The sequence below is a fragment of the Protopterus annectens genome, chromosome 7.part1, assembly GCF_019279795.1.
Source record: "Protopterus annectens isolate FY-2018-M chromosome 7.part1, PAN1.0, whole genome shotgun sequence".
NCBI classification, from domain to species: Eukaryota; Metazoa; Chordata; order Ceratodontiformes; family Protopteridae; genus Protopterus; species Protopterus annectens.
Genome location: NC_056740.1, coordinates 266,164,911 through 266,191,655, shown reverse-complemented (window position 1 = coordinate 266,191,655; position 26,745 = coordinate 266,164,911). Strand labels below are relative to the sequence as shown.

The 26,745-nt window shown below is 38.2% G+C and overlaps 1 long non-coding RNA gene and 1 other non-coding gene across 2 annotated transcripts in view; both read left to right on the top strand.

The window, feature by feature from the left end:
• The window catches only part of LOC122807726, a 977,429-nt gene that overhangs the window by 752,069 nt on the left and 198,615 nt on the right, over window positions 1-26,745 (top strand). The gene's annotated exons all lie outside the window — the stretch shown is intronic.
• TRNAF-GAA lies at window positions 8,970-9,042 on the top strand. The gene has a single exon. It is a non-coding gene; the product is annotated as a tRNA-Phe (tRNA).

The following is a 26,745-nucleotide window of genomic DNA, read 5'->3' as shown; positions in this document are numbered from 1 at the left end:
CTAGGTTTTTTGTGCTAAAAGGTTGAGAGCTATGGTGAGAAGTGAGAATTGAATTCACTAAATGATAGCCAGTTAAGTTTCAGTCTTCCTATCTTTCAGGAAACTGCTGATTTCGCATAGTGGTCTGTTGCTCTGACTGTAGTGCACATGGTCCTGGGTTCAAGATTTAGCAGCAAAATGCATCGTTGTAACACATTTTATTCTAACAACTTTCCAAAATATTTGCCCCCCTCAAAAAAAAAAAAACTGAAATTGAAAATAAGTGCAAGAAGCCTATGGCTTACACTACTGTCATTCTATATAAATATATATATATATATATATATATATATATATATATATATATATATATATATATATATATATATATATATTAGTGAGGGTGTGGAAGTAGACTTTCATGATGGAATTGTTCTGAATTGAGCAGTTTTGTCATTATTGGTTCATGCATTTTGTTTGATTGGCTACTGGAAAAATGTTCAAACAATACATTTAAAATGTGCTCTGTCTAACAAGTGTACTGTACGAGGAATATAATTTAATAAAGTCAGGAAGGTGTATAGAAGAACACGTATGTTTCTTGTTTTGTGTGCAATGAGCCAGTGATTTGAAAACAGCCCAAAGGTAATATTTATCCACCACTGGCCAGATGCATTTCTTTAGATGTGGTGTGGGTTTCAATGCTGTTTCAATGAATGTGAGTTTCATGGGCAGAGAAGTCTTACTGCCAAGTCTATTTTTATTGTGAGACAGTGGATAGTATAACTGTTCAGCGACTTCCTTTCTTGTAAGAAAACTAAGCTGTTACTCTTTCTCCCTAAAATTTCTCAAATCTTAAATCTACTTTTACTATACTCTCAAGCAATAACACTAGTATCACTGTTGAACCTAGTACAAAACTACTAGGTGTCACAATCGATGACCAACTTAAGTTTGATGATTGTATTAAAAAGTCACACCAAAAACTGGGTCTCCTATACCAAAATAAAAAGTACTTTACTTCCAAGGCAAAAACAACCCTATCACATGCATACCTCCTTCCTACTCTATTGTATAGCTGTCAAATCTTTACCAATCTGAACTCCTCACTCCTAATCAAACTCAAATCTACCTACAATAAAGTGGCTAGATTTGCTGCAAATCTCACTTACCAATCTCACCACTGTCTTTCTCTTAAACAACTAAACTGGCTGGAATTACCCTATCAGCTCCTTCTATCTCAACTACAGATTATTCACTCTGTCTCTGCATAGGTTCATAGGTTCATAGGTAGTTACTAGGCTATTGGCGCTAGGGCCTATATAAGCCTAGCCACAGGTACCCTGGCTTTTGCCACCCAAGAAAATTATTTTCCTGTGCCACTGTCGAGCAGAGCCACAGAAGTTATCCCCGGGGTGAATTTCCCATCTCCCATCCAATCATCAAGATTTTTCTTGAACAGTGCTAATGAGGAGCTTTGTTTAATATAGATAGGTAGTTTGTTCCAGAGTATGGGAAGTCTCTGGGACAGGAATCTATTCCTCCAGCATGTTCTGTTTATTGTGATGATGAGGTTTAGGTCCCTAGAGCATGTAGCTCGTAGGGAGTGGGATTTCTTTAAGTGGAGTATGTCTAAAAGCTCTGGGTTTGACATAGCTTTGTGTGTTAGGCAGAGATCGCCTCTGAGTAGGCGATATGCAACAGAGTAAAGCTGCAGTTTTTTTTAGACGGTCTGCAAAGGGCATCTCTTTGAGGCCGGTAATCCTCTTTGTGAGGTATTTCTGTGGCCTTTCCAGTTGTTGTAGATGTCTTGTGAGGTACATACCAAAAGGGGCATTGTACTCTATAATGGGTCTAATGAGTGACGAGTAGAGGGGAAAAATGACCTCTTTTTTCCTGGATGAGAAACCTTTTGTGATGAGGTGTGCCACATAGAAGGATTTCCTGACTACTGTGGCGATGTGATTTTCAAAGGAGAGACTACTGTCCACCTGTGTCCCAAGGTCTCTTATCACACTTTCGGTGTTAAGTAGACTACCACCTATGTGTTAGTTCAGGGATACTGAGTTTTTACCAAAAGGAATGACAATGCACTTTTTGGCATTGAGCTTGAGGCCATGGCTTTGACACCAGGCATCTGTCTCAGCAAGGCCCTTTTGTAGGATGTCCACATCTTTTGGAGTTTTGATTATGGCTCCTAGTTTGCAGTCATCTGCGAACTTCATTAGCCAAAGACCTTCTGTGTTGGCCTGTACTTCAGAGAAGTAGATACCAATCAGGAGAGGACCCAGGACTGAACCCTGTGGTACTCCACTTGTCACTGGTCTGAAGCTGGATTTGGAGTCTGCTACTTTCACAGTGTGGGTTCTGTCAGTAAGCCAGTTGGCAACCCATCTTGTGACATAGGGATTTATACCTAGTTTAGTGAGTTTATCTATAATTCCAGAGTGGGGGATGGTGTCAAAATCCTTGGCGAGATCTAGATAGGCTGTGTAAACCACCTTACCCTCATCAACGGCTTTGGTGACTGCTTCAAAGAAGTCTATCAGGTTTAGGAGACATGATCTGCCTTTTGCAAACCCGAACTGGGTGGCATCCTGAGTTTGGAGATTACCAATGTCATTGTTTATAAGTTCCATGATGATACGCTCCATAGCCTTGCAGACCAGGCTCGTTAGGCTAATGGGGCAGTAGTTTCTGGGGTCTGTGGTCGCTCCCCCTTTGTAGAGTGGGATAACTGTCACAGTGCGCCATTCAGTGGGCACATAGCCTGAGGTGAGGCTATGATTGAACATGGTACTTAGGTGGGGTGCCAGTTTGTTCTGTAGTTCATGTAGAACACAGCCTGGGATGTCGTCAGGTCCCTTGGATGCTGTGTTCTTGGCTTTGGATAGTGTGTTTTTTACCTGTGCAGCCGTGATTACAGGAACTTTGCATTCTTCTGGTATAGAGATGTGCCCTTTAGGGGATGACAGTGGGGTAAAGTTAGCACTGAACCTATCTGCCAATATTCCCTCATTAGACCTCTGCGTAGCTCTGATCAAGACCTGTTGCAAATATATAAACCCAAGACCAAAAGTGGTTGCTCCCTCTACAGTTACAACACTACTATATCCTGGAACAAACTTCCTTTAGAAATTAGATCCCTTAAATGCCCTTATCAGTTCAAAACAGCCTCTAGAGAATATCTGAAAACCATCTGGTCTTGCCACTGCACTCATCCTCCCTAAGCTACTTTCCATGCATCATAGTCCTTTTTATTTTATTTCCTTCCCATCTCTCCTATACTCTCCTCCTGTATAACTTCTCACCTTCCCTCTTTTCTTGCATAACTTTACTACCCCTTTCCCTAACAACCTACATTCTAGTATTAGCCTTTCTACCTCCTTTTACTTTATCTCTCATACTCCTCACTTCTGTCCCTATACTCTCTCCCTCAATGAAACCTTATTAGCCTGAATGTCTTATAAATTTTGTATGCACAAATATTGTACTACCCATGTATATATCCTCATTATCACCTAACATTGTAAAATCTTTACTCATTTTGTATGTAGCTGGTGAATGCTAGTTTTTTTTTTTTTACTTGTATCTAATTCCTATTTATGATTTACCATTAAATTTTATTTTATTGTGGAGCTTTTCTCCCCAAGTCTCCACTGAAAATGGGCCACTAGCCTCAGTCGGACTAACCCGGTCAACAAATGTAAAATAAATAAATAAAAATTGTACCTGCCGCCACAACCATGGCATCTACTAGAACCCTTTTACTCCAATATTCCCAGCTTACTGGTGGAGCTAGGATCCTGCCTGGTGTCATAGGGATTGGCTCAATTGTATCAGGCCTACTTGGAGATTAAATCAATAAGTTCATCTGCTGGTGGAGTAACCCAAAAGGTAGAAGGACCAGTACCAAATGGTTCCAGAAATACTGATTCTCAGGAGAAGGGCCTTGGGAAGACCAGCCACCCTATTGCTTAAGGATTTCAAGAATGTCTCCAAATGAGATGTGATTGTGGGGTGATTTTTGTGAGCCTTCCCTTCATCAAAATCAGTATCCTTACTAACTGACTTATGAGGAGAGTCCAAGTGCCTCCTTTTGCACTTTTTCTTCCTGGGGACTTCTTCGGTAGGGTGGTCCAGAGAAGTATCACAAAAGATCAAAATACCCTGCTGGGTAGACTGGAAGCTTTGGGCTGGCTGTTCCTGTGGGGTAGAATGTTAAGGATCATGTTACAAAGTAATCTGAAAAGTAGAGGGTGGATCCAAGGGAGAAAAATCCATCTGACCTGCTGGAGCAGAGAACACTCTCTTCACTACCTCAAAGACAAACCGCTCCCAGGGAGGAGGAAGCCAACGGAGCCAAGAAAGTGAGTTCCTGGCTTGTCTTCTCCCTCCACTCTAAGAGCAATCCACCTGAGGTGGAATTTGGAACTGAGCTGTCTGGTGCTGAAGCTCTGAGAGGAAGAGATGGCTTCAAAAACCTCAAAGTCAACACCATCCTCTCAGATCTGACAGGGAAGCTAAGCTCTGAAAATCATCCTGTTCTAAGGATATTGGAGCCGGTGTACTCAGAGCAATAGTCAGATCCAAAGATTATGTTTACTTTGATCCGAACCAGATGGACCCAGAATGTTTGGATCTGAGAGCTGTAAAACCACAGGTTGAACTAGAGAAGGAGCTATAATCAGTGGAGCAGTAGATAAATGGACTTCCTGACCTAAAGGGGTAGGAACCATGAGAACTCCTTTCTGAATTTGCTCCATGAAAAATGTCCTCATCGTTCTCTCCATATCTGCTTCTGTGAGACTCCTGGAGGAACGCGAGGATAACAGGGATGGCGATTTTGAGTGCCTCTCTAAAAAGGGTAAGGAATGTGATCCAGGTTTGGTGAATAGGTAGTCCTTGATAAAGGCTTTGGATTCAAGGATGTAGGATCCGAAATATGTTTGGTCAAATCCAAAGATATAGGATTCAAATTATGTGTGGTCAGATCTGATGATGGTCGGCTCAGAAGTAGCTTTGGATCCAGTTTTTCTTTCTTTCTTCTTGGTTCAGAAGAGGTAGAGGCTGGAAAATCTGAGGGTCTATACCTTTCTAACAGGTCTTTTGATGTGTGTTCAAGAGATTGAACCCCATAAATAGCTCCAGGAAGAATGATGGCAGTAATCCATTTAAAATCAGCTTATTTTTCCTGTCTGCTAAAGCTCGGGGGTTAAACCAATGACAAATATTTCAGTCTTGTAAGTGTTCTGGTACTAAACAATACACACAAAGATTGTGGGCATCAGACAAAGGCAAGTTGTGCCCACACTTGCCACATTTTTTTAAAACCTGCTGGATCTTTTTCGTACATTTTTGTAGATAAGAGAGAAGAGTTAAAACAAGGAAAAATACTAGCAATATTATTTAAATACTGCAAGTGAAAACCTTGTAGATAAAGAGAAAATACCAAAAATGGAACGATAGAAATTACACTATGTGTAAAAAGGGTAAAGGGAAGGAGTTTGGTTTACCAGCAATGGTAGAAAGGTTTTACACTGAAAGTGTAAGACAATGGAAGAAATGACTTAAGATGAAAAACAAAGATAAAATATTAAAGAAATAGTTGTTTGTAAATTTTTTTTATAAAGAAAGTAAGAAAAATTAACTTATTTCTCACCGAAAACTCAGGACCTGAAGGCGACCATGTCTATACACTAAAGTGGCAAACAAGATATGAGGAATGTTAGGGGTGGTGCATTTTTGGTAGGGAAGGAGCTCAAGAGTTTATTGGCAGCCGCAACTTAGTAAAACATCAGAGATGGATTTGATCCCATTAGTTGAGGAATGAATGAAAAGTGACAACATCAGATCTCATAGTTTCTTAAGGTTACCTTAAAAAAACAGAGATAAAACCAAAATGAATTAGGAAAAGCCAGGAATAATCTGGGGCAAATGCCATAATTCAGAGACACTTATTCAGTGTGGATACTACTCTGAATGCATACTGATAAAATAGCATGGGCTGCTGTAAAGTGCATTTTCTAACAAATAATAAGCCTTTAAATGGAATATATGGTATTATTTGCTTACAATTGTCAGCACTTTTCTGCTACAAAATCAGTAATTAAGTACTGAGCAAAAATATGAAATAAGATTAATGACAGACTTGAAAGTCAGGGGTACTTCAAAGGGGTGGTCAGTAGTACAGTATTTGCCTTGTATTACTGACCAACATGCACACATACACACACACACACACACACACACACACACACACACACACACACACACACACACACATGCTAATCACAGATTTGTGTGTGTGTGTGTGTGTGTGTGTGTGTGTGTGTGTGTGTGTGTGTGTGTGTGTGTGTGTGTGTGTGTGTGTGTGTGTGTATATGATAGCTTATGTATTACAGGCATATATTTTGTAAACTTTACACAGTAGACATGTACAGGCAGACTGTCACTAAAAGAAAACAAAAACTGGTATGATTTGTTTATTGCTTAGACATTCCTTCTGTTGCTAGCAATTATCTTTTAGAACTCTGGTACTTCCTCTACTAACAGTTATCACATAACATTGGTGCATGCAGTGATAACATAAAGAACTGTGGTGCTGGTAGCAATAAAATAGAATTGTACAGCTTTCTGACAAAACAGTATCTTCTACATGTCTTTATCCAGGATTTCTATTAGAACCTTCAGTGGCATGCCAGTGTCCTTATAAAGTCCATTTCAATGGTGATGCTTTGTCCTCTGTTCATATCTCATTCACACAAGTATACTCCAGACTATGCTAGACCATCTTTCCAAATTATTTCTCTCCCTGTCTCTTTTACAGTCTTAAATAGTTGTAGGGTTACACATGGAATCATTCTGAGGCATTTTGCCTTTAAAGGAACATATTCTTCTTCAATGTGTACTGTACTGTACTGAATTACATTCAAAAGTACCAATGTATTTTCCCAATAGCAGGTATATTTCAAAGTAAACACTTGATAAATATTAATGCATCATATTATTCCTGTCTTCTGACAGTTTGAAATTTGAACCACTGGCCATACCTCTGAATTATCCAGAATTGAGCAGAATGTCCATGGCTTTACATATCATACCTCTCAACTGTATAGATTTTCGCAGAATGTCCAGATTTATGCCACATATTTTTGGTCTGTTTTTCATAAAATTGTAGTTTTCTGGCAAATTACTAACACATCATTAATGACTTGAAGTTAGAAAATAAAGACAGACATTTAAGTTTCAGACTTCATAACCTCCAGAAAATTCACGCTAATGCACAACCTATTATTCTAACAATATGTTTGTACGAGCAAAATTAAAAAAAAGTCTCTGTTTTTAGGCCTTTGTCGCACTTTTATTTATGGCTTTGTCCAGATTTCTTACTCTAAGAAGTTGAAAGGTAGGCTTCCCATTTTTCCTTGTCCCTTGGAAAATATTTGACTTTCTGGTAAACCAGTAAAGATTACAGTAAGTCGGTAATACCACACATTACAGTTTCATACTTCTTGGTTAGAAAATTCACACTAATGCAAAACCTTGTTCTATTAACATTTAATTGAATTAGAGTAATTCTTAAAAAGTGGTCCCTTATTTTGGGTCCTTGTCCCACCATTATTTTTGACTTTGTCAGGAATTCTGGAATAAAGGAGTTGAGAGGTATTCTGGTGGGAATCACTGAGCTGTGTTACTATTTCTGCATTCTTTTGCTTGAAATTCGACACAAAAATGCTTAGCCATCATATCTTATGGCCCCACCAAACATCTTGCTTCTTTATTATCATCTTTTCTTCAACTGCTGTTTGTGTCACTGATCACAATCCTAAGCCTAACTTTCTCCCTTCTCAAGCTTTCTTCCTCCTTCTTGTGAAACCCTTTCCATAACTTACTATGCACACCCTTCAACTGTCCTTTCTATCTTTTAATAACCACCAAACTGTTTCTATACTGCAATCCTCATGCATTCATGAGATAATCCATAAAAAACACATAAAATGTGAAACTTAATATTACAGTCTTTAAATTCCTAGTCAATACATCTTCCACAATACACTTACCATTTCTCATTTTCTCGCCTCCTCTTTCAACAGCCATGGCTTCCACTTTTACCACCACTATATGTTTTATCTTTATCTTCCAACTAATGCTGCATACAATATGGGAAGGATCTAACATGATAATTTCACACATCTTCACAAATAATACAGCCAAAAAATATACATTTCCTTTCCTTTCCTCTCCTTTTTGCTCCCTTGTACAGAAAAAAACCTAAATAAGTATATTCTTTGAGGGATGGATTTTTTTTTCCTTTAAAAATATTCCCCCATCCTTCCAGGCCTTTCCATCCAAGGTGAACTTCTCTCTCATCCTCCTGTGTATTTCTTTTTCACCATATATTCAGTCTAGTACTGGATTCAGAATTAAATAAAAATACCCGCGAGTTAGTTCATTGCCTGCATCTGACCTTTAAGTCAGACATTGTTCATAAAAGTTCATGAAAAATTTGTGAGTCATCTATATTTGGAATATAAACATTATGTAATTTCCAAATTAAATCCCCATTTCTTATTCCTGTAATCCCCCATTTACTCCTAAAGTTTCACTTCAAAAATTGCACCACTATGTCCAGATTACTCCTTTTCCTAAAATCTGTACCTCTTTGCTCTAGTGGTAGGACTTTTACCTTTGAGCAGTAGGTATGTGAGTTTGAAACTGTCCTTCCCAAACTTTAGCTCAGATGGCTTAGTGGTAGATTGCAGTGGCTATGGTGTGCAGGATTCTGGGTTCAAGACTTGCAAGGGCTAACTATTTACTGTCAGGCCCGAGTGGCCTAATGGATAAGGCATTGGCCTTCTAAGCCAGGGATTGTGGGTTCAAGTCTTCTCTGGGGTGATATAATATGTGCCTCTTTGGTCTAGTGATAGGACTTCTGCCTTTGAGCAGTAGGTATGTGAGTTTGAAACTGTCCATCCCAAACTTTATGAGCTGAAATAGCTCAGTTAGGAGAGCATTAGACTGAAGATCTAAAGGTCCCTGGTTCAATCCCAAGTTTCGGCATGAAAACCTTTGGTTTGGAGGCTGGCTTAATGGCTAAGGTGTTTGCCTTCCAAACACAAGTTGCAGGGTTTGAGTCTCACAAGGGATAATTGGCTAGGCTTAAAATGGCTTGCAAGGGCAGTATACCTTTTTTCTGCCTCCCTTCATTGGTAAAATTTCTCAAATCCCAGTACTTCCCTCATTTTGAGTTTGATTTCTGAAGTAAACAATATCTAAGCAATTTCTTGACAGCTACTTTAAGGTTCCCTCTTATTTGATAGGGTGGCATAACTCCAACATTCCATGGCAGAAAAGTAATACCTCTGTCTTGTTCCAAAAAGAAAGTATAATTCCCTCCTGTCTTTCTCCTGGGCTGTGCCTAAAATGGCCCTTAGAACTAAAACCTCTGGTGTATGCATGGATGGAGCAGTTACAGTAGTTACAAAGTGCCATGAAGCCTACAGAGAGCAGAAAAACAAACTACCTCCCACAAACATCATTGGCACAACAATGTCAGAAGAAATATATCCTATCATCTCACAAATGCATCATACTAAATCCATCCTAAATCTATTGTTGCCTGTCTTGTCCAAACTACTTCCCATGTGGGCTTTCTACCCCTTACTGTGTAAAGACGTGCCCATGAGGAAACCTACAAACTTGTATGTATCCAACCTGTCATACCTATTTTAGTTAAGTTACAGAGCTTATCAGTCTAGAACATTGTTATTTTCCTGAGCATTAGCTTTGTTCAGCATAAAATTGCTATGTGTGAAAACTAAATAAAGCTTATATCAGACTACTGTTGTTATCTTTTCAAACTAGTCTCACTAATAAACAGAGGATTATTCCATGTATGCATGAAGACTAGATACCATGTCCCCCTCCACAAAATTATCACTTTAAATATCAATATTGACATATAAACAATGTAAAACATCTCCCTATAAACATCATCATCATCATCATCATCACCCCCTTTTTCCTATTTTCTACATGGGATTGGGGTATTGTGTCAACTGCAGCCATCTCTTTCTGTTCAATCCCACTCTCCTACCTTCTTTGACAATCTTGACTGACTTTCGCAGTTCTTCTCTTACAATCCAACCCCTCTTTTGCTGGACACCATAATTTCCTCTTGCCTTCTTCTTGTTTCTCCCAAATCTTCTTCATCAGATTATCTTTTGCCTTTCTGTCCATGTGCCCAAAACACATAATCTATTCTCTTTGAACTTTTCTGCATCTGGTACTATGTTGACTTCGCCTCTGATGCTCCCATTTCTTTCTCTGCCTCACGGTGTGCATCCTACCACCTTTCTCAGGGACTTCATCTCCATCACTTCTAGCTTTCTCAACTGCTCTGCCTTTATTGTCCAGGTTTATGTACACCTTACTTTTCAGCTTCTTTCGCATTCTACTGTCATGAATATCATTTTCAAAATAACTATTTAAATTCACATATACATCTTATAAGCTATGGAAAAATGTCCCATGAGGTTTATAAAAGTAACATGATGTCCTTGACACCTAGGGAAAACTTGGTACTGCTTAAGGTGACAAGCTCTCCAGAGAAGAATAAAGGACCTACCAATATATTGGTGCATCTTTGAATTAGTGGTGTTGCGAAGCTTATTGGCTTAGAATATTGTTATTTTCTTTACTATTGTCTTTACATTCATTAAAAATGTTAAACCATATTGTGCAACAAAACCTATAGGTTCATAATTTAGTACTTAGCTAACTGCCCTTGCAAGCCATTTTAAGCCTTGCCAATTATCCCTTGTGAGACTCAAACCCTGCACATTGCCTTTACATTCATTAAAAATGTTATCCATAATAAACCATATTGTGCAACAAAACCTATATCAGAGTACTCAGTTTTGATAATATATGTATCTGCTATGCATGGTAACTATTCTCCATCTACTTAACATGCATTCAAATGTAACTTCACATACGAAAATCGATATTTGTACTGTGGAACATATTCTGTTAAAAACATCGGTGTCATATTTTCAACACATTCATTTTGTATATATGTTATAGTAATTGAGAAAAAAAACAGCACGCTGAGATTTAATAAAATAGCCTTTTGTAAAATGTCCTTGACATCACAGACAAGTTGGCATTGCTTTAGAAATGCAAGGTCCCAAGGAGCAGAACTTTCCATAAATGTAGATGTTGCAACAGTTGTAATGGTGTGGTAACTTATTACTAATTTACCAGGTAACACTAAAACATGTGTACCCTGTAACAGAATGGTTTTAAATATTTGTTCTAAGGAAAGTGTGCAGCTTCTTAAACATACTCAATATTAGTACAGAGGACTATAAACTTTGATTAGATAGTGAACCACATAATTACAGTCAGTAAGTCCTTGATAGTTACTTATGCATAATAATATGTGATTTCAAATCTGACCTGGGATTTGTAAAGACAATTTATTTAGCTGTGGACACTGTTAGTCTTCCATCAGTGCTGGGTGATAATTGCTGAGCTTCTAGATGGTGTCTTTAACTATATGTTTAGTAAAACCTATGAATCTACAAACAAATACTTTTTTTACAATTGCATCCTCTCTAACCAATGATAGGTAGAAAGAGGGTGCCTCATATCATGCCTGCACGTAGTAGGACCAGCACAGTTAAATTTATCAGACTTGCCTAGAAAAGAACAGTACCTTTGCATGTTTTCAGTTTACATCAATCATTCCTTTGCAGACTAATGGAATGATACTCATATATCTGGGGCCATTTCCACATATCTGGAGCCATATCCACACATTTCACATTATGTTTTTATTTGTGGGTTTTGTGTGTGTGTTAGTAAGTGCTGCAGAGTTCTAACCTTCTCATCGCTATCCCTTGCAGACCTTCCTCCTATACTCCCCTCCTGTTTTATTTATTTATGTATCCTTTGTTGACCAGGTTAACCTCAGTGGACCAGTAGCCTCTTTGCAAGGGAAATCCAAAATGGTATTCATACTGTCTAGGGGAAGTTCCTGTACAAATTTTACTAAGTGCTGTAGGACATTTACATCAGCCAGAGGTGTTTAAGTACTTGCAATGCTACTTCTACATAGTGTCCTGAATAGTTTACACTGATATTTAGAAACCTTGGTGGTAATGCAGAAAGTGCTTTGGCAGAACTGCTCAGTGCAGCTCAGCTTTCCATTCCAATGGCCAATTTAGGTGAACTGTGGTAAGAAGACTGTGGTCCATAATGCTACACCTGTATCGTTAGCAAAGGCAGCAGTCCGGGAGCATGGCTTCTGCTAATTAGCCATGTCCACTTTCTTGGAACATTTTACTAGGACTGGAATAGTAAAGCAGAGCAATTCTTTGGAATGGTCTATCTCGCTGTTTGGGGATAGAAGCAAAACAATGGTACATGCTATCTTCATGGTATACATCCCCACAGGTTCTGAGTGCTGTGAAGCAGTGTATACTGTGTGTGTGTGTGTGTGTGTGTGTGTGTGTGTGTGTGTGTGTGTGTGTGTGTGTGTGTGTGTGTGTGTGTGTAGGTCCCTGTGTAAATGAGTTGTGTAGCTTGGAAAGGGAAAACTAATGCAGTCACATTTAACACCACAGTGTTTGGAGACATGATAATGAGCCACAAATGACTGTTACTTCATGGGGCTTTATTATGTCTTTGAATCTCAGTATGTCAGCATCGCCCTATTGAGTACTGGCATTGCTGACATAGCACTGGCAGTGATATGCTCTCTGAACACCAGGGATAGTTTTCTAGCCTGCTTGGATCAAATACCAGTAATGGTATGGTAAACCCAGAATACACTCTGTTTAGCACAATGCCAGACATTCCTAACATTCTATTTGGTGGGGAATCATAATAGATATTTGAAAAAATAAACATGTCATCATTGTTCAAAACTTAAAAGAAAGGTACCACAGAAGCAGGTAATAAATGCAAGTTTGCATTTAATTAGACTCCTAATTTAAACATTATCCTGAAGATTCATAAATGTGTTGATTACCCTTCTGTTTTGCCAATTGTCTCTGGAATAGTGTGGATAGCATAATCAATTTCATTATATCTTAAATACCATTTAACTGAACCTTTATTAGATTTTCCCAGATATATTTGTGATAATGATGATTTTTTTAAGACAAATGTCAAAGTTAATGGAGGAAGAAAGGTTTTCAAGAGTTTTTACTTTGCTGCTGTAGATATAAATTTTTTATTTAAAGATGTCAAATGATCATAATAAAAAAAGAAGTCTTTAGGCAAAGGTTATTTCAGTATATTAAGTTGGGTACAGCAAATCTAAATACTTTGTGTGACTTCATGTTGCTTATACTAGAAGATAACATATTTATGTTTCAAGGTAAATACTGTAAACATATTTCTGGTGTAACAATGGGTTCTTCATTTGCCACTGTATATACTAATGTTGTTTTACCTTGTTTTGGGAAGAAGAATTTATTTTAGGATCATAGGAAATTACTAAGCTATTGGTCCTGAGGCCCTTACATGCCTAGCCAAGAATTTAGCCCATGTTCCAACAAGTCAGACCCGATGCCATTGTCTAGCAGGGACACAAGTGGAATCCCAGGGGTATATTTTCTGTTCCCCATCCAGTTATCCAGGTTGCACTTAAAAAGGGTTAACGAGGAAATGTGCATGACATGGAGTTGAAGGCTATTCCCCAAAAGGGGGAGTCTCTGCAACACAAATCTGTCCCACCAACAAGTCCTGTTGATGTCACAGACCAGGTTGAGGTCACTCATGCAAGTTACTCGAGTGGACCCTGACTTGTAGATATGCAGCAGTCCCATCAAGGCGGGGTCTGAGATTGCTTTGTATGCCAGACAGAGGTCACCTCTGAGGAGTTTGTAGGGACAGGGCCTTTAGCCTATCTGTGTAGAGCAGATGTTTGAGGCCCTGGATTCCCCTAGAGAGGAACCTCTGTTGTCTTTCCAGCTGCTGCATGTGCTTTGTGAGGTATATGTTAAAAGAGGAATTGCACTCAATAATGAGTCTTTAAAAGAAGAATACAGGGATATTATAACCACCTTGTCCCTGTATGAGATATCTTTACTAATGAGGTTTTAATGAAAGGAATAACTAGTTGATTGAAGTACTTTGTATAGACATATGAATAATATGTTTATGATCTGAGGGGGGACCACAGATTCTATTCAATAGCTTTTAGAATGTATTAGTACCACTCATAATTTGTAACATTTAATGCATACATTTTGAATGAAAAAATATATTTTTAGATATGAATATTTATTTTGAAAAGATTGGTGGGTTAACTAGACGTATTCATAAGGAAGTTGTAAAAGTAAATGATTATTTGCATTGAATAAACAAGTATGCATCTTAGTTATATGTGTAAAAACATAGCATGTAGCCATATGATGAGAACAAGGAGCCAAACGACGGATGGCAAAATGTTAGATAAGCAGCTATGAATATTATTGCATTCCATGACAGGGGTTATGGACAAGAATTGTTGGAAAGTACTAGTAACGGAATAATAAATAAGAGAACAACATAATGTGCTTTCAATGAAACTGCAAATATCAAGAGAAGATACGATAAAGATTAAAAGAACATAGTTAAATATTACATGGCATACAATGCACACATCAGAATGATAAAACAGATCTTGAACAAACTTTTGGATATCTTAACTTCTTTTAATGGATTATATGGCATAATAAAAAAATTCCTAATTTTTCATACAGAAGAGAGAAAAGATTGAAGTAACATTTGTGTTATGAACAAATGAACATCACTAAAGAAGTTGAAATAAGGTGAAAGAGAATATTTCCACTTATAAGTTGTTGAAATACCTAACACCAACGGATTCATACACTCTGTCAATAAGAAATGATATACTATAAAAACTTATGTGACTAAAACTTAGTATTTAGTCTTCTCAGCACAATGCAGGAAATGTTTATCATTCTATGTGGGAAGATGCAATACACATTTGAAACTACAAATGTGTGAACAGTATTCAGAAGTGTAAAGAAAGGTCATAAATGCTTTATTTGCATATATGATGCAAGCAGAGAGTGAACATTAGTTTGCATTTAATGCTTTGCAAACAGTGTATCAGAGCTACAGAAATATGCATTTTGATATCAAAACAGAATGGTATATATATATATATATATATATATATATATATATATATATATATATATATACACACACACACACACACACACACACACACACACACACACACACACACACACACGCACACATGCGCACACACATGAATTACTACTTTAAGGCTTGAACACTTTCCTAAATTAAATGAAAAATTCAACCTTAAACCTGTATTAAAATACTGCGGCCTTAAGAAGTAAACCAGATTATGTTGTGTGACTGTTTTGATATTTGATAAGGATCTGCAATTTTGGACTTTGTGTGAGCTAGATCCAACAAACGGTAACCTAGGTAGTTGTGTCTAGAGCTCAGTGCTGGTTGTGGAGCCCCATAAACATTACAAAAAAAGAAAACTAAATGTCTGTCTTACCCCCATCTCCCAGTCATGATTACCACTTGGCTGCACTGTTTTGAAGTGTGAAAAGCTTCAGAAGGTCAGTAACATTGTTGTTTAGTGTGGAAGCAGAAACAAGCCAGTTTTACATCTATATGAGCATGTGTGTGTGCGTGTGTGTGTGTGCACGCATGCACATGTGCATGAGTGTGAGCATGTATGTGTGTGTATGCGTGTGTGAACTCTCAGCTCAGTTGTAACCTCAAAGGTCCTGTTACCTTGGAGGTCATCTGACTGTTTACATCCTATGATGTTTTCCAATAAATAATTAGGGATTATATTCAATCAGTAATGCCAGTCATTAGAGTTTCATAGTTCTTGTTATTCAGAAAATCCATGCTGATGCAAAACCTGTTGTTCTGTTAACTTTGTAAGTGAATTAGAATAGTCCACCTCTTATCTGCCACTGACCTTGCAGAACAACTTAATATTATCCTATATTTATGGCATGCCCTTTGTTAACTTCTTTCTGCTGGTAAATTAATGAGCATTACAGTCAGTCAATAATGCCAATCTTAAGAGTTCATAGTTTTTATCGCCATACAATACCACTGTTCTTTTAACTTTTTAACTGAACTAGAGTTGCCTGACTTTTAAGGCTCTGAGCTGTTAAAGAACTGCTTCCTGTAGTCAAAGTATAGGGTATGAATCCTTCCAGCTGTATTTGCCTACTGTGTAACTTTAAACAAGTAACTTTACCAGAAGGTGCTCATGAGTTGCCCCTGAAAAGGGAACTTTGCCCTGTGCCTTTATCTATTTAATAAATAGGTAAAATAAAATAACATTTAAAATGTGTCCCTTTTGAGCCTTTGTCCCCATTTAATTTTTGCATGGTCCAGATTTCTTTAGCAAAAACATTGAGAGGCATTTTAGTCTCATCCCTGTAAAATGTGGAGCTTTCTGATAAATTGTTGTGGATTCCAGTTACTAAATAATGAAAGGCATGTGGGTTTCAGAATTTGTATCCTCCAGGAAATGCTTTCTAAACAAAGCGTGTTATACTGGCAGCTTTTTAAATATATAAGATAAATATTTGAACTCTTTTCTTGCTTTTAGGTCTTTGACCTTGATTTTTGTGGCATTGACACAGCAAAGGGGAGTTGTAATGGATTGCACTATATGGTTCTGAGCACAGTGACACAGGATAGATTTCTGGGCCACAGTTTATGAATGTACTCATTCACTTGATATCAAACAAATATTTGAGGTGTACAGATGGTCATGTGAATGATAGTCAGTATGTGTGGTATGTTCCTCATAAATATATTTAGCTTTCTGGTAAAGTATTGTGGGCTGCAGTCATTAAATAATGACAAGCATGTGAATTTCAGAATTGACCAATATTTAAAATCAGTCCCTGAATTTTGGTGTTTCTCTCTGTTTCATGAATTAAGAGGTTGGGAAGGCATGGGTGGTGAATGGATTTCACTTTTGAGTTAAACTAAATTGAAAGACACATCTAGGCCATTATTTGTGCATTTATTAATTCATTTTTATCTGAAGGAAATATCTGAGATGTATGTAGTCCTGTATATGTATGTGTCTGAGTGTGTGTGTGTGTGTGTGTGTGTGTGTGTGTGTGTGTGTGTGTGTGTGTGTGTGTGTGTGTGTGTGTGTAAATACTTGGTGTTTGCATCCTACACCAGCTATGGTATAAAGCAAGGAAGAAATAAATTGTAGCAAACAGGACGATGATCATATGAGCCATGTTTTTTTTCCGTATGATCCTTTTTTCCTTGCTTTGGTGACTGTTGACAGTGTATTTATTATTTGGATTTGAATAAACTGGATAATATGAGTGTAATATTAATATTTTAACTGAGTACATTGTTAGCTTAATTTATTTTTTGAAGACACATGGGTGTGAAGTGCACTATATTTGGTTGCAACGGCCTGTCTGATGCTTAGTGCAGATGAATAAGTCTATGAGCTGTTTCCTGTAATGAGGGGTTAGATTCCTTCAGCCGTCTTTTGTCTATTGTGTGACACTGACTTAGTCACTTCTCTAGATAATGTTCCTGGGCTGCTTCTGAGGGACATTTGCATCCAGTCAGCTGTCTCAGGCTTTTAACAATGTATTACTCATTAGTCTAGTAAGTGCTTTATTATACACTATTTTACAATGAATCTCAGCTATGTTATATGGGTTGGAGACAGTGGCATTGACAAAAAGGCAGGAGCCAGAGCTGGATGTGGCAGAGTTAAAGATGTTAAGATTTGCACTTGGTGTGACTAGGATGGATAGGATTAGGAATCAGCATATTAGAGGGTCAGCTCATGTTGGACAGTTTGGAGACAAAGCAAGAGAGACGAGATTGCATTGGTTTGGACATGTGCTGAGGAGGGATGATGGTTATATTGGGAAAAAGATGCTAAGGATGGAGCTGCCAGGTAAGAGGAAAAGAGGAAGGCCTAAGATAAGGTTTATGGATGTGGTGAGAGAGGACATGCAGGCAGTTGGTGTGACAGAGCAAGATACAGAGGATAGGAAGAAATGGAAAGAGATGATCCACTGTGGCAACCCCTAATGGGAAAATCCGAAAGATGATGATGATGATTACAATGAATCCCAGCATGTCTCTGTGTCTCATGTAGTTTAACATATTGCTAAATGTATTTTAAGTAAATGTGAGCTTCAAGGGAAGAGAAGTTTTCGGCTGCTCATACTGTCTATTTTCAATGTGAGAGTGTTTTGTCCTGTTTAGCAAATGTCTGTCAGTGCTTTGCTATAAAAATTGAAATAAAAGTTTTAAATGAAATGCAAATCTCAGATCTATGTAAAAGAAGAAGCAATCATTATGCACACTACGAGGCATGAATAGTGTTTTATCATAATCGGGCAGAGACAGCCAAGTAATGGAAGATTAGTGTGGCTGTAGCTGCCAAGGTTCCTTACGCTGTCTAGTGTCCCATTTAACTATGACCTGGCTTAGGGCTTGACATCAATTGAGAAAATACATTACTGTAAAAGCTTCTGTCTTGTGGCAGTGCAGTGGTGCAGCGGTTAGCATTGTCACCTAACAGCAAGAAGTTCTCCAGTTCAATTCTTGCTGGGGTGCCTTCTGTGTGGAGTCTGTATGTTCTCCCTGTATTTGTGTGGGTTTCCTCCCACATTTCAAAAACATGATTCTGGAGCATTCCTCCCTGGACCTCCACTGAAAATGAGCTCTGTTCCAGTTGGACTTTACCGGTAAACAAATGCTAAATAAATACAATTATTATAATAAAAATTGCTTTGAGATTTTTTTGCATGCATGTGCTTGCTATTGGACATTTAAGAATCTTATACTCAGTGGTCTACAGTCAATATTATTTCAATATCTTAGTAAGTCAATAAAACTAATTTCAGTTTTACCAAGAAAATAATTTTTTTATGAAACCTTCCAAGATTGTTAGCACACATTTAAGTAACAATCTATACAGCATAGTTTTACATTTTTGGATAAATAGCTGATACTTTATATGCACAAGTGATAATCAAGAAGCCAAAGATGCAGTTTGGAAAAGTGACATATGTAGCTAAATAATTTTCTGCTTGTTTGATCAATAACCACTAATGGTATGGCAAGCAGTAAAGAAATCCATTAATGAATCACTTTGGGTAAGTTAGCTGTTAAGAATCTAAAGATCTTTAAGTTCAAGGACAAGTCTTGTTTATAAAAATTCAACTTATCACATCTATAGTATTTTCAATACAATCATATGAATGTGAAAGCTGGATAGTAGGAAGGAAACACTTGCCCAACACCATATTAAAACATACCACCTATTTGGGGGACTACACAACCAACCCCCCCCCAACTATATATACCATGTTTGGGATCGCACTACAGTAGAGAAAAGAGCATGATTTCCCACATTGGGCAAATGTTTACTTGCCTGGGAAAACGTACACATTTCGGAATTTTTATTGTGATTCTCGTGATTTTTAAATTTCGCTATTCCAAAGTAGCTCCATATATATATATATATATATATATATATATATATATATATATATATATAAAACAACAAAATCATGTTTTAATGAAACATAATTAGGTGACCCCTTTTTCCTGAACTGCATTTTTTTTGAAAATGCAGTTTTGTGAAAAATCAACTAAATGCAAAAAAAAATAAAAGAAACACAACACTAACCACATGTATGCAGGGGGCAAGCCCCTTTGCACCCCTATGCCTCTGCTACTTATATATTCTCACTCCAAGATCGCATTACAGTGGGGAAAGGGAATATTCCCTTATCCCCGCTGTGCTGCAATCTAAGCTACAACCTCTGCTGCTGTTTGCTATGTTGATTTTTCGAGAAACTACATTTTCGACAAAATGCAGTTTTGGGAAAAAGGGGTCACCTAATTACGTTTCGTTGAAATGTAATTTAGTTGGGTTGAGGTAGACCTATATATATATATATATATATATATATATATATATATATATATATATATATATATATTTGTTTTTATTGAGTTGTCTTTTCATTAAATCACTGAACAAATTAATTGAAAACATGTTTCATAGAAAACAAAATTCACTGAACCACATTCCATAAAAACTGTCAAGTGCCTCTATAGAAAATGTACCACTAGTGATACGCTTTTTGTGGTAATTTCACCCTTCTTTGAGTTTGTGTGGCAATACAATTGGCGTACATATGTTTTGGGGGATCTTGACCCCCTAGAAAAAATATTTAAGAGGTATTTTTTCAGCAGTTTATGGGGCGTGTGGTAGGGTTTGAAGATTCCTATCCTTAGCAGGTTGAGAGGTTGAGCTTTGACAAGTCATAGTAGTAGCTACTTATCTACACAGATATGAATATATATATATATATATATATATATATATATATATATATATATATATATATATATATATATATATATATATATATATATAGATAGATATACTGTATATATATATATATATATATATATATATATATATATATATATATATATATATATGTGTAAAATATACATATATTTATACAGGTATAATAGCTAAAGTAAAATTCTGAAAAATTATTGACTATTCATTACTGCAAAAGTAAGTATACACTGTTGGAAACTCCTGGTGTTCTGGCTGGTGTGATTCTCAAACAAACTGGAATATATCGCTGATTGATAAGTATATTTCTTGGCATTTTAACCTTTCAGAGTTCTGCGTTGTCTTAATTTTGCCTGAGTGAATTATTGTTTGCCTGACTGAATTATTTTATATATTTTCTGGCATTGTTTTATGTTTCTCATCTGTCCTGAAATTGCTTCTCCCCTATTTCTGAGGTGGAGTTTATAAAACTAGTCTAACAGCTTTTGTGTTATCTGATTGCTTCAAGGTTTACTGATTTAAAAATAGTTTCTGTTTGTAAATTCTTGAATACACTGTTGGAAACTCCCGGTGTTCTGGCTGGTGTGACTCTCAAACAATCTGGAAATGTATCGCTGATTGATAAGTACATTTCTTGGCATTTTAACCTTTCAGAGTTCTGCATTGTCTTACTTTAGCCTGACCTAATTATTTTATATATTTTCTGGCATTGTTTTATGTTTCTCATCTGTCCTGAAACTGCTTGCCCTCTATTTCTGAGGTGGAGTTTATAAAACTGGTCTAACAGCTTTAGTGTTATTTGATTGCTTCAAGGCTTGCTGATTTAAAAATAGTTTCTATATATACCATGTTTGTAAATTCTTGCTTACACTGTTGGAAACTCCTGGTGTTCTGGCTGGTGTGATTCTCAAACAATCTGGAAATATATTGCTGATTGATAAGTGTATTTCTTGGCATTTTAACCTTTCAGAGTTCTGCATTGTCTTAACTATGCCTTACTGAATTATTGTTTGACTGACTAAATTATTTTATATATTTTCTGGCATTGTTTTATGTTTCCCATCTGTCCTGAAACTGTTTTCCCTCCTCCCTTCCACCCTAGTCTTCTGGAGTTGTTATAGTTGGTGGCTTTGCATTTGCCTGCCCCTACTGTAAATTTGAAGCTGGACACCCCTCCCAGTTTGCTGTTCACTCTACTTAATACAGAGAGAACATCTGAGATAGCCAACCCGCTTAGGTTCTTAACCATGAATTTTTCTTCTGCTCCTCCGATCTCTCTCCTCGCAATTTACTAAAAAAATTGCACTTTATTTTGCGTTGCCTCTTCTTAAAAGTATTCAGTTGTATTTATTCTGCTGCATTTATTACTGCTTGGTAGTAGCCTGATTAAATTGTAACTGTTATTCTAAGCCTTTTGGTTTAAGCACTTGGGCTTCAGACCAGTTGTTTTACATTATACATTAAGAAGGTTTGTGGTCTGCACTGTTGTGGCAGGACAGGTAGCTTACATCCTTTTAAATTGGAAATTGCTGATTGAAAGCTCTGTGTCTGTTATTCTAAAAGTGTATTAGTTCTGGTTTAAGCACTTGGGCTTCAGGCCAGTTATTGTACATTAAGAAGGTTTGTGGTCTGCACCCTTGTGGGAGGAGAGGTTAGATTCTGCCCTTCTGAGCTGGGAATTTCTGGTTAAAGGATTATTGTGCCTGCTTATTTGAACTGTTTCTTTCTGAAATTGATGTGCCTTGTTTTCTGTAGCATAGACTAGATTCAGGCCTGCTGAATCTAGCTTTGTTTGTATAACATGAGCACCAATCCAGGCCATCTTTTTTGGAGAAGGTTCCCCTGCACCCTCGTGGCAGGAGTGTGCAGTTAGAACTTGTCTGATTGAAGACTGCTGGAACAAGGCTCGGTTTTGAGCTTTTTTACTAGTCAACTGGGTAATTTGTTTAAATCAGCTTGCTCGTTTTCTATTGTTTTATAAAACAATTGTACTTTATTCATCTGTTTTTACTGTATTTGTGTTTCTTCTTACTGTATTGCATGCATTTTGCTGCATTTATTACTGCTTGTTAGTAGCCTGAATAAATTGTAACTGCTCTTCTAAGCATTTGGTTGAAGCACTTGGGCTTCAGACCAGTTGTTTTACATTAAGAAGGTTTGTGGTCTGCACTGTTGTGGCAAAATAGGTAGCTTACATCCTTCTAAGTTGGGAGTTGTTGATTGAATGCTTAGTGTCTGTTATTCTAAAAGTGTATTAGTTCTGGTTTAAGCACTTGGGTTTCGGGCCAGTTATTTTACATTAAGAAGGTGTGGTCTGCACTCTTGTGGGAGGAGAGTGTAGATTCTGTTTTTCTGACCTGGGAGTTTCTGGTTAAAGGCTTATTGTGCCTGCTTATTTTACAGGAGTGTGCAGTTAGAACTTGTCTGATCAAAGACTGCTGGAATGGGGCTCAGTTTTTAGCATGTTATTGATTAATTTGTTTAAATCACTTTGCTCATTTGCTACTGTTATATTAAAAAAATACACTTTATGCATTGCCGCTTAGCTAGGGTTAAACTATTCCCGGCGCCATAAAGTCTGCTCTTCAAATTTTCCCTTAGAACTAGCCAGTTTATTTAGTTTTAGCACTCAAATCTGTTTCTTTGAGCTCAACACTTGTTCAGAACTCATTGTAAGCACTAAATAAGCTACAAATTACTATAGTACTCAACTTTTCTCACTTGTCCAGAGGAAAACAGTTTTTAGTACTTAATAAATGAGCACATATCCAGGCATGTCTAAGGGTCAGCTCCCAGTCTTTTTTCCTGTCTACCTGATGAATCTGGGGCAATGCAGCAATTGCCTCATGTACACAGACAACCCTCTCCTCCTACCACCCAACAGTACAACCTGTGAGAGATGCACTTATATAGCCAAACTGGAAGCAAAGCTCTGTTCACCCAAGACTAGACTAGACAGTCAAGAGGAGAAGGTAAACACTTGCACCACACCACACTTATCACAGTCCCTCAACACCTATACCACAAAACACACACATAGCAACACAAAACACACACCTATATTTGCAGAGGCTCTCAATAAAAATCTGATCAAGCAACAGAGACCTCCAAAGCAGAAACGCATGCAACTTCCACCCCCAACACAACTCAAATGACACATAGCCCACTCAACCACAGCCCATAAGGCATAACAACATAACCAACACTCTAGTCATAGGTGACTCTATAGTCAGGCACACTGATGTTCCACTCACCAGGCTAAACAAGGAGAAAGTCACTGTCAGCTGTCTGTCGGGTGCCAGGATCTGCCACATAATCCACACACTCAGGTCATGCCACAACAAGTACAAATATGATTCTGTCATTGTCCATGTTGGTGTGAATGACCTGAGATGTACCTCCCTGGACTACATGAAAAGAGACATGGAAGAGCTCTCTGATCTTGTCACCCAGGCATGTATGATCTTAGCCCTGAGTAGCATCCTGCCATCACCCAGAATGATACCACATTACAAGGACAAAAAGATTTACTTCAACAATTGGCTAAGCTTCTGGTGTCATTCTAAGGGGATCCAGTATCTGTCTGCCTGGAATACCATGATCGACAGAACATGATGCTTTGCCAGAAATGCCTGCACCTGTCACACTTGGGATTCCAGATACTGGCTAAGGCTCTTGCCACCCCATAGTGCCTTTTTTAGGCAAGTTTCAAATGACAGATTTACCACTGTAACAGGTACAAGCAAGCAAAATCTGAGGGTAATACTACTCAATCCTAAAAGTCTAAACCTCAAAACGCACTCACTCGAGACATTCCTTAAAATGGAGAACATTGACATCTGTGCAGTGACAGAGACCTGGTTCAAGGCTTTACAAAGCACCCCTGCATTACCAGCTATAACTCATACCACACCTTTCAGCCACCTAACCTGGACCAAAGCACTAAAGGTGGAGGTATGTCCATATTCATTAAGGATATCCACACCTCCAGGCTAGTTGCTCAGCATAATGCATCCGAGATTATCCAAATGCAACTAACTCTGGGCAAGACCGCAATCCAAATTGTTACTTGCTACACATCCTCCACCATGCCCCAGGATTCCCACTCCTCATTTCTTGATACACTGGAAAATATTAGGGTACAACCCAACACCCTAATAATGGGCGATTTCAAGTACCCCACCATTAACTGTGAAAACTACTTATGAACCAACTCTTTTGCTCAACGTTTTCTGGAATTCATAAATTCCAATGTCTTGGATCAACTTATTCACACCCCAACCAGGGGCAGCAATATCCTAGACCTGGTCATTACCAACATGGGCGACCAGTTTTCCACACCAAAGGTCAGTTCCTCATTGGTCAGATCCAACCACAAGCTAATCAGCCTAGACATCTCGCCCCCACCCCCATTAGGGAAACCACCGTAAAAAATTTCTCCAAAGCCAACTTCACTCTTCTTAAGACAGAAGTGGCAAACTTCACGACACCCATGCAGATGGACAATAGAGGTACGACTGCTGAGTCCTACACAAATTCACTTTATAAGCACTTACACGAGTACATGGATCGTGCTATCCCTAACAGAACCAAGATGCTGTCCTCCAAAAAAAGAAAGCCAATCTGGTGGTCCCCTGCCATAAACAAAGTCTACAACAGAAGAAAGAAACTGTTGCAAAAAAGAGTAAAATCCCATGACTGGAAAAACTCCCTGGTCAGCCTAAGTAAGAAGCTGAGATCCCTCATAAAATTCTCCAAAGCTAGTTATGAAAACAAAATTGCCACTGATTCTAAAGACAACCACAAAGCATTCTATAGCTATGTCAAGAATCTCAATGGCAACACTCAGATCTGCTCTGAGATACAGCACAATGGCACTAAATATACAGAACGAACTGATATTGCCAACATCCTGGCAGATAGGTTCAGTGTTAACTTTATCCCCCCCACCCCCTAAAGAGCACATCTCTATACCGGAAAAATGCAAAGTTACTGTAATCATGGCTGCACAGGTAAAAACCACACTCTCCAAAGCCAAGAACACAGCATCCATGGGACCTGACAACATTCCAGTCTGTGTTCTACATGAACTACAGAATGAACTGGCACCCCATTTAAGCACCATGTTTAGTCATAGCCTCACCTCAGGCTTTGTGTCCACTGAATGGCACACAGTGATGGTCATCCCACTCCACAAAGAGGGAGCCACCACTGACCCCAGGAACTACTGCCCCATTAGCCTAATGAGCCTGGTCTGCAAGGCCATGGAACGTATCATCATGGAACTTATAAACAAAAACATTGGTAATCTCCAAACTCTGTATCCCACCCAGTTTGGGTTTGTAAAAGGCAGATCATGTATCCTAAACTTGATTGACTTCTTTAAAGCAGACACCAAAGCCGTAGATGAGGGTAAGGTGGTTCACACATCTATCTAGATCTTGCCAAGGCTTTTGACACCATCCCCCACTCTGTAATTATAGATAAACTCACTATACTAGGTATAAATCCCTATGTCACAAGATGGGTTGCCAACTGGCTCACTGACAGAACCCACACTGTAAAAGTAGCAGACTCCAAATCTGACTTCATACCAGTGGCAAGTGGAGTACCACAGGTTTCGGTCCTGGGTCCTCTCCTGTTTGGTATCTATTTTCCTGAAGTGCAGGCTAACACAGAAGGTCATTGGCTAACGATGTTCACAGATGACTGCAAACTAAGAGCCATAACTGAAACTCCTAACTATGTGGACATCCTACAAAAGGGCCTCACTGAGACAGATGCCTGGTGTCAAAGCCATGGCCTCAAGCTCAATGCCAAAAATTGCACTGTCATCCCTTTTGGTAAAAACTCTGTACCCATGAGCTACCACATAGGTGGTAGTCTACCTAACACCAAAAGTTTGAAAAGAGACCATGGGACACAGGTGGACAGTAGTCTCTCCCTTGATAATCACATCGCCACAGTAGTCAGGAAATCCTTCTACATTGCACACCTCATCACAAAAGGTTTCTCATCCAGGAAAAAAGAGGTCATTGTTCCCCTCGTCACTCATTAGACCCATTATAGAGTACAGCACCCCTTTTGGTATGTACCTCACAAGACAAATACAACAACTGAAAAGGCCACAGAAATACCTCACAAAGTGGATTACCAGCCTCAAACAGATACCCTATGCAGACTATCTCAAAAAACTCCAGCTTTACTTGGTGAATATCACCTACTCAGAGGCAATCTCTGCCTAACATACAAAGCTATGTCAAAACCAGAGCTGTTGGACATTCTCTACTTAAATAAATCCCAATCCCTCTGAACTACATGCTCTAGGGACCTAAACCTTGTAACCACAATAAATA